Below are 6553 nucleotides of genomic sequence, written 5' to 3'. Positions count from 1 at the left end.
CGCTGCTGTGACTGTGCCAGGCCACGCCCCCGGGGGTGGGTGCTGCGGACACGTGGCGCCGGGCGGTCGGGCGGTCGGGCGAGTCCCTGTGAGGCCCGGGTTCAGGCGGCGAGGCTGCGGCCGGGGACACGGCGCGGGTCCGAGCACAGGCCTGCGGGGTCACGGCCCGGGGTCCGAGCACAAGCCTGCGGGTCACGGCCCGGGGTCCGAGCACAAGCCTGCGGGGTCACGGCCCGGGGTCCGAGCACAGGCCTGCGGGTCACGGCCCGGGGTCCGAGCACAGGCCTGCGGGTCACGGCCCGGGGTCCGAGCACAGGCCTGCGGGTCACGGCCCGGGGTCCGAGCACAGGCCTGCGGGTCACGGCCCGGGGTCCGAGCACAGGCCTGCGGGTCACGGCCCGGGGTCCGAGCACAGGCCTGCTGGGTCACGGCCCGGGGTCCGAGCACAGGCCTGCGGGGTCACGGTGCCGGTCTGAGCACAGGCCTGCTGGGTCACGGTGCCGGTCTGAGCACAGGCCTGCGGGGTCACGGTGCCGGTCTGAGCACAGGCCTGCGGGGTCACGGCCCGGGGTCCGAGCACAGGCCTGCGGGGTCACGGTGCCGGTCTGAGCACAGGCCTGCGGGTCACGGCCCGGGGTCCGAGCACAGGCCTGCTGGGTCACGGCCCGGGGTCCGAGCACAAGCCTGCGGGTCACGGCCCGGGGTCCGAGCACAGGCCTGCGGGGTCACGGCCCGGGGTCCGAGCACAGGCCTGCGGGGTCACGGTGCCGGTCTGAGCACAGGCCTGCTGGGTCACGGTGCCGGTCTGAGCACAGGCCTGCGGGGTCACGGTGCCGGTCTGAGCACAGGCCTGCGGGGTCACGGCCCGGGGTCTGAGCACAGGCCTGCGGGGTCACGGCCCGGGGTCCGAGCACAGGCCTGCGGGGTCACGGTGCCGGTCTGAGCACAGGCCTGCGGGTCACGGCCCGGGGTCCGAGCACAGGCCTGCTGGGTCACGGCCCGGGGTCCGAGCACAAGCCTGCGGGTCACGGCCCGGGGTCCGAGCACAGGCCTGCGGGGTCACGGTGCCGGTCTGAGCACAGGCCTGCGGGGTCACGGCCCGGGGTCCGAGCACCGGCCTGCGGGTCACGGCCCAGGGTCCGAGCACAGGCCTGCGGGGAACCAGGGAATACCTTTAAAATCAGCGAATACCTTTAAAAAAGACACATTATATGCACTGAGCCCCAGCAACAACTCAGAAGGCAAACAAAATAAAACAAATCAAAAAACCCAGAAATACCTTTCTCCCTTCCTATAGTGAAAAATGATAAGGCACAGACTTTTCTCATATCAAAATAGAATAGGTTCTATTTTTAAAAACTACGACAAAAGAGCATGTGTAAAACAAACTCAATGGGGATTATCGAAAAGGAACTGGGAAGGTTAACACTGTGTCACTGCTCGTGTCCAGAAACTTGCCTGCAGGAGCCCAGTCAACACTGAGACGTGAGCACAAGGAGAATCACAGGCTGGGGAGACATCACAGTGGCTATGCAGAAAGACTTTCACGCATGAGACTCCAAGGCCCTAGGTTCAATCTCCAGCACCACCAAAGGCCAGAGCTGAGTAGTGCTCTGGTTAAAAAAAAGTTAGAGGGAGTCGGGCAGTAGCGCAGTGGGTTAAGCGCAGGTGGTACAATTGCAAGGACCTGCAAAAGGATCCCGGTTCGAGCCCCCAGCTCCCCACCTGCAGGGGTGTCACTTCACAGGCAGTGAAGCAGGTCTGCAGGTGTCTGTCTTTCTTCCCCCTCTCTGTCTTCCCCTCCTCTCTCCATTTCTCTCTGTCCTATCCAACAACAATAAAAATTTTTTTTAAAAAGTTAGAAACAAGGAGAATTAGACACTTGTCAGCAGAGATCCTAGAGACAGCAAAGGGGTGGGGACTCCCTTTCTGCCCCGTGCCCATCTTCCTGCAGAGGAAGATTCCTGTCAGGAATCAGTAGAGCTGCAGGACTTGAGCAAGGCCGCCAGAGGGAGCCAGCTGCTGCTGGTGCTGCTGGTGCTGCTGGTGCTGCTGGTGCTGCTGCTGGTGCTGCTGCTGGTGCTGCTGCTGCTGCTGCTGGTGCTGCTGGTGCTGCTGGTGCTGCTGGTGCTGCTGGTGCTGGTGCTGGTGCTGCTGGTGCTGGTGCTGCTGGTGCTGCTGCTGGTGCTGCTGGTGCTGCTGCTGGTGCTGCTGGTGCTGCTGCTGGTGCTGCTGGTGCTGCTGCTGGTGCTGCTGGTGCTGCTGCTGGTGCTGCTGGTGCTGGTGCTGCTGGTGCTGCTGCTGGTGCTTCTGCTGCTGGTGCTTCTGGTGCTGCTGCTGGTGCTGCTGCTGCTGGTGGTGCTGCTGGTGCTGGTGCTGGTGCTGCTGGTGCTGCTGGTGCTGCTGCTGCTGCTGCTGCTGCTGCTGGTGCTTCTGGTGCTGCTGCTGGTGCTGCTGCTGGTGCTGCTGCTGCTGCTGGTGCTGCTGGTGCTGGTGCTGGTGCTGCTGCTGCTGCTGGTGCTGCTGCTGGTGCTGCTGCTGCTGCTGCTGCTGCTACTGCTGCTGCTGGTGCTGCTGCTGGGGGGTGCCGGACTGAGCTTTACTGATGGGAGACAGATGACCAGGGACTCATGGCTGAGCTGTACGCAGTATCTCTTTATTCATGCAGAACACAGCACAATCTAAGCCAAGCTAAGCTAAGCTAAACTAAACTAAAACTATATTTAAAAACTATACTGTCTTATATATACTGGCCAAGTAGGGTGGAAACAGGATGTGATGTAGAGAGGGTGGAGCGAAAAGTGACTGGTGCAAATCAGGGTGACTACGAGAGGGGGCGGAGCAAAAAGACATCTTGAACCAGTGCCCTGCAGGCAGGGCAGTGCTTTGTTAACAGTGGTTATGTCAATAGAATACAGTGTTACAGGGGGAGTTAAACCAATGAAACAGAAGGGGTTTTTAGAAGCAGAATTAGAAGCAGACCAACAGGGAGGCTGCTCTAGAGCGAGGAGGAGGTGGAGGCGGAAGGCGCAGGTTAGGGAGGCCGAGCGGGTCAGTCAGGACTCAGCTGGGGAGAGTCCAGCGCGTCCCCAGGCACTGAGCGGGCAGAGCAGCGGGTCGGCAAGGGCAGCAGTGTAGCTGGGACAGGGCACGCGGCCACGTCAGATGCTGCAGGCTGTGCAGAGACACAGCGGTGACTGGGGTGGATTCAGCGTCACACAGCCTATCAAGAGCTGACTGAAAACGGGAAAGAGGCTTCAGAGTAACTAGGTGGAGCCCTCACAGGTGACTCTGTATTTCCATTTGTCAGCATTTGTTATCATTTATCAGAGCCCTGCTCAGCTTGGCTTATGGTGGTATGGGGAATTGAACCTGAGACTTTGGAGCCTCAGACATGAGAGTCACTTTGCATAACCATTATGCTATCCCCCCCACCTGCATTTGTTTTCAATAATCACAGTCTTAAGAGTTTATCAGAAATATTGTCAACAGAAAATGCTGTGCGTTCCACAGACAGACTAGATTCCTTGGGTGAGTGAGTTCTCAACTGGCAACGCAACTGCGATTGGAGTCTAAGTGGGACTTGGTGCCGTGGGGACCTTCGCAACTGCTGTGTCAAGGCGGCCTCTATGTCCCCTCCGTGTGCATTTAGTGAGTCACCTTGGCACTTTTCCATCTCAGCTGCCGACAGAGGGGAACGAACGAGCCCCCAACAATTCTGGAGGCATCACCGAGCATCTCTGAAGCACCATGTTCTCTGTCGTGCTCTACGGCCTTTAGCCCAGGGCACCACCACTTCTCTGGCGTTGGAGTAGCTGCAGAATCCCGCCGCCCCAGTGCCGCCGCTCTGACCCCTGGAGGCCTCGCCACACTCCCAGGCAGGGCAGCACTGCTAGGACTCCAGCCAAGACCGAGAGCCTTATAAAGCCAACTGCCAATTCAGAACTTTAAAATATTTTTAGTGTTAGTGATTTAACATTGGTGTCCAAAATGTATTAGACAGAGACAGAGAAATTGGGAGGGGGAAATAGGGAGACACCTGCAGCCCTGCTTCACTAGTGAAGCTTCCCCCCTGCAGGTGGGGAGTAGGGCCTTGAGCCTGTGTCTCTGCACACTGTGCTGTGAGCCCTTAACCAGGTGCACCACAGCCTGGCCCCTTGGTTTCCAAAATTAAAAGATGTTGGGAGTGTAGCTTCACGTCCCTGCATGTGTGCGGCACAGACAACTCCCCACCACCACAGCCCCTGCCTCGCCTCTCCTGTGACAACGTGGCCGTCACAGATTTTGAGAGAACAATGACAAAACTTAGTGCTTCAATAGTAATTTACAAGATAATAGTAAGGCACAGTTCTGTGCCTCCAGCCATAACCATAGTTCTCCCCTGGTCTCAGAGATGGGTGACTCCTTTTTTTTTTTAAGCACATGTTTTAATTCTATTCCACAAATGAGTGAAGCCACCTGGTAATTGTCCCTCGCTCCTTACCTGCCATTCAGCACAATCACTTCCAGCTGTCTTGTCTCAGGACACAATGTCGACAGACTGAACAATTGGGAGTCGGGTGGTGACACAGCGGGTTAAGCGCCTGTGACGCGAAGCACAAGGACCGGCGCAAGGATCCCGGTTCGAGCCCCCGGCTCCCCACCTGCAGGGGAGTCGCTTCACAGGCGGTGAAGCAGGTGTCTGTCTTTCTCTCCCCCTGTCTGCCCCTCCTCTCTCCATTTCTCTCTGTCCTGTCCAACAAGGATGACGACAATACTAACTACAACAATAAGACAAGGGCAAAGGTAATAATAAATATTTTAAAAAACACCTGAAAAGAATGTGAGGTGCCTGATGGGACAGAGAGACACTGAGGGAGGAAGACAAAGGGATTAGGGACAACTGTAGCGCTTGCTTCCCCGCTCACAGAGCGTCCCCGCAGGCAGGGGGCAGGGCTCGAACCCGGTCCTTGAGCATGGCGACCTCTCAGCCCTGTCCTGGGTCTGCTCTGTCTTCAAGTTCTCCTCATGGAGCTGAGAAGGTGTCTGGTGTTGGAGCACCTGGGCCTGCAGTTTCCCGTTTCATCATGACTAAGCATAAAACTTCTTTTTAAAGTATTTTTTATTTTTTAAAAAATATTTATTCCCTTTTGTTGCCCTTGTTGTTTTGTTGTTGTAGATATTATTGTCGTTATTGATGTCATCATTGTTGGATAGGACAGAGAGAAATGGAGAGAGGAGGGGAAGACAGAGAGGGGGAGAGAAAGACAGACACCTGCAGACCTGCTTCACCACCTGTGAAGCGACTCCCCTGCCGGTGGGGAGCCAGGGGCTTGAACCGGGATCCTTATGGCCGGTTCTTGTGCTTTGCACCACGTGCACTTAACCTGCTGTGCTACCGCCTGACTCCCTATTGTCTTTTTTTATTGCTGAGTAATAGTCCATTGAGCATCTGTCCAGTAACTTTTTTTTTTTTTTTGCCTCCAGGGTTATTGCTGGGCTCGGTGCCTGCACCATGAATCCACCGCTCCTGGAGGCCATTCTTTCCCCTTTTGTTGCCTTTGTTGTTGTAGCCTTGTTGTGGTTATTATTGTTATTGTTGATGTCATTATTGTTGGATAGGACAGAGAGAAATGGAGAGAGGAGGGGAAGACAGTAGGGGAAGAGAAAGACAGACACCTGCAGACCTGCTTCACCACCTGTGAAGCGACTCCCCTGCAGGTGGGGAGCCGGGGGCTCGAACCCGGATCCTCACGTGGGTCCTTAGATTTTGCGCCGCTATCATAAAACTTCTTTGTGAATGTTTTTTCTCCAGCAGCATAGGCGGTTTCTTGGGGCTGCCCAGGGCCAGTGACCAGGTTCAGCTCCCTGCCCCTGCCCCTGCCCCCTGCTCAGGGAGAGCGGGGCTCACTGGGAGAGCCCGGCTTCGGGGACAGCCCTCTGGGCAGTGGGGCCAGAGCGTCAGCCCAGGTGCAGAGGCTGCGGGGCGAGCTGCCCCTCAGTTCCTGGGTCCCGACTGCCCGGGGAGGATCTGTGCAGGAACTTCATTCACCAGAGGTGAGAGAATTTGAATGACACCTTAGGAAACCCCGACATATCTTGGTGCAGGACATTTAAATACTACAGGATACTAAGAACCAGGATACACTGTGCATCTTTCTTGAGAAGATAATTAAAAAAAATTTATTCCCTTTTGTTGCCCTTGTTTTATTGTTGTAGTTATTATTGTTGTTACTGATATCGTCGTTGTTGGATAGGACAGAGAGAAATGGAGAGAGGAGGGGAAGACAGAGAGGGGGAGAGAAAGACAGACACCTGCAGACCTGCTTCAGCGCTTGTGAAGCGACTGCCCTGCAGGTGGGGAGCCGGGGCTCGAACTGGGATCCTTATGCAGGTCCTTGCGCTTTGCGCCATGTGCGCTTAACCCACTACACTACTGCCCGACTCCCAGAGAAGATATTATTTTTAATTTTTATTGCCACCAGGGTTATCCAAGAGGCGCAGTGCCTGCACCATGAATCCACCACTCCTGGTGACCAGTTTTCCTTTTTCCCCCTTTATTTATTTATTAGCC

This window comes from Erinaceus europaeus, chromosome 19 (assembly GCF_950295315.1).
Source record: "Erinaceus europaeus chromosome 19, mEriEur2.1, whole genome shotgun sequence".
Lineage (NCBI taxonomy): Eukaryota > Metazoa > Chordata > Mammalia > Eulipotyphla > Erinaceidae > Erinaceus > Erinaceus europaeus.
The sequence above is the reverse complement of the archived record's forward strand: the minus strand, read 5'-3'. Positions refer to the sequence as shown.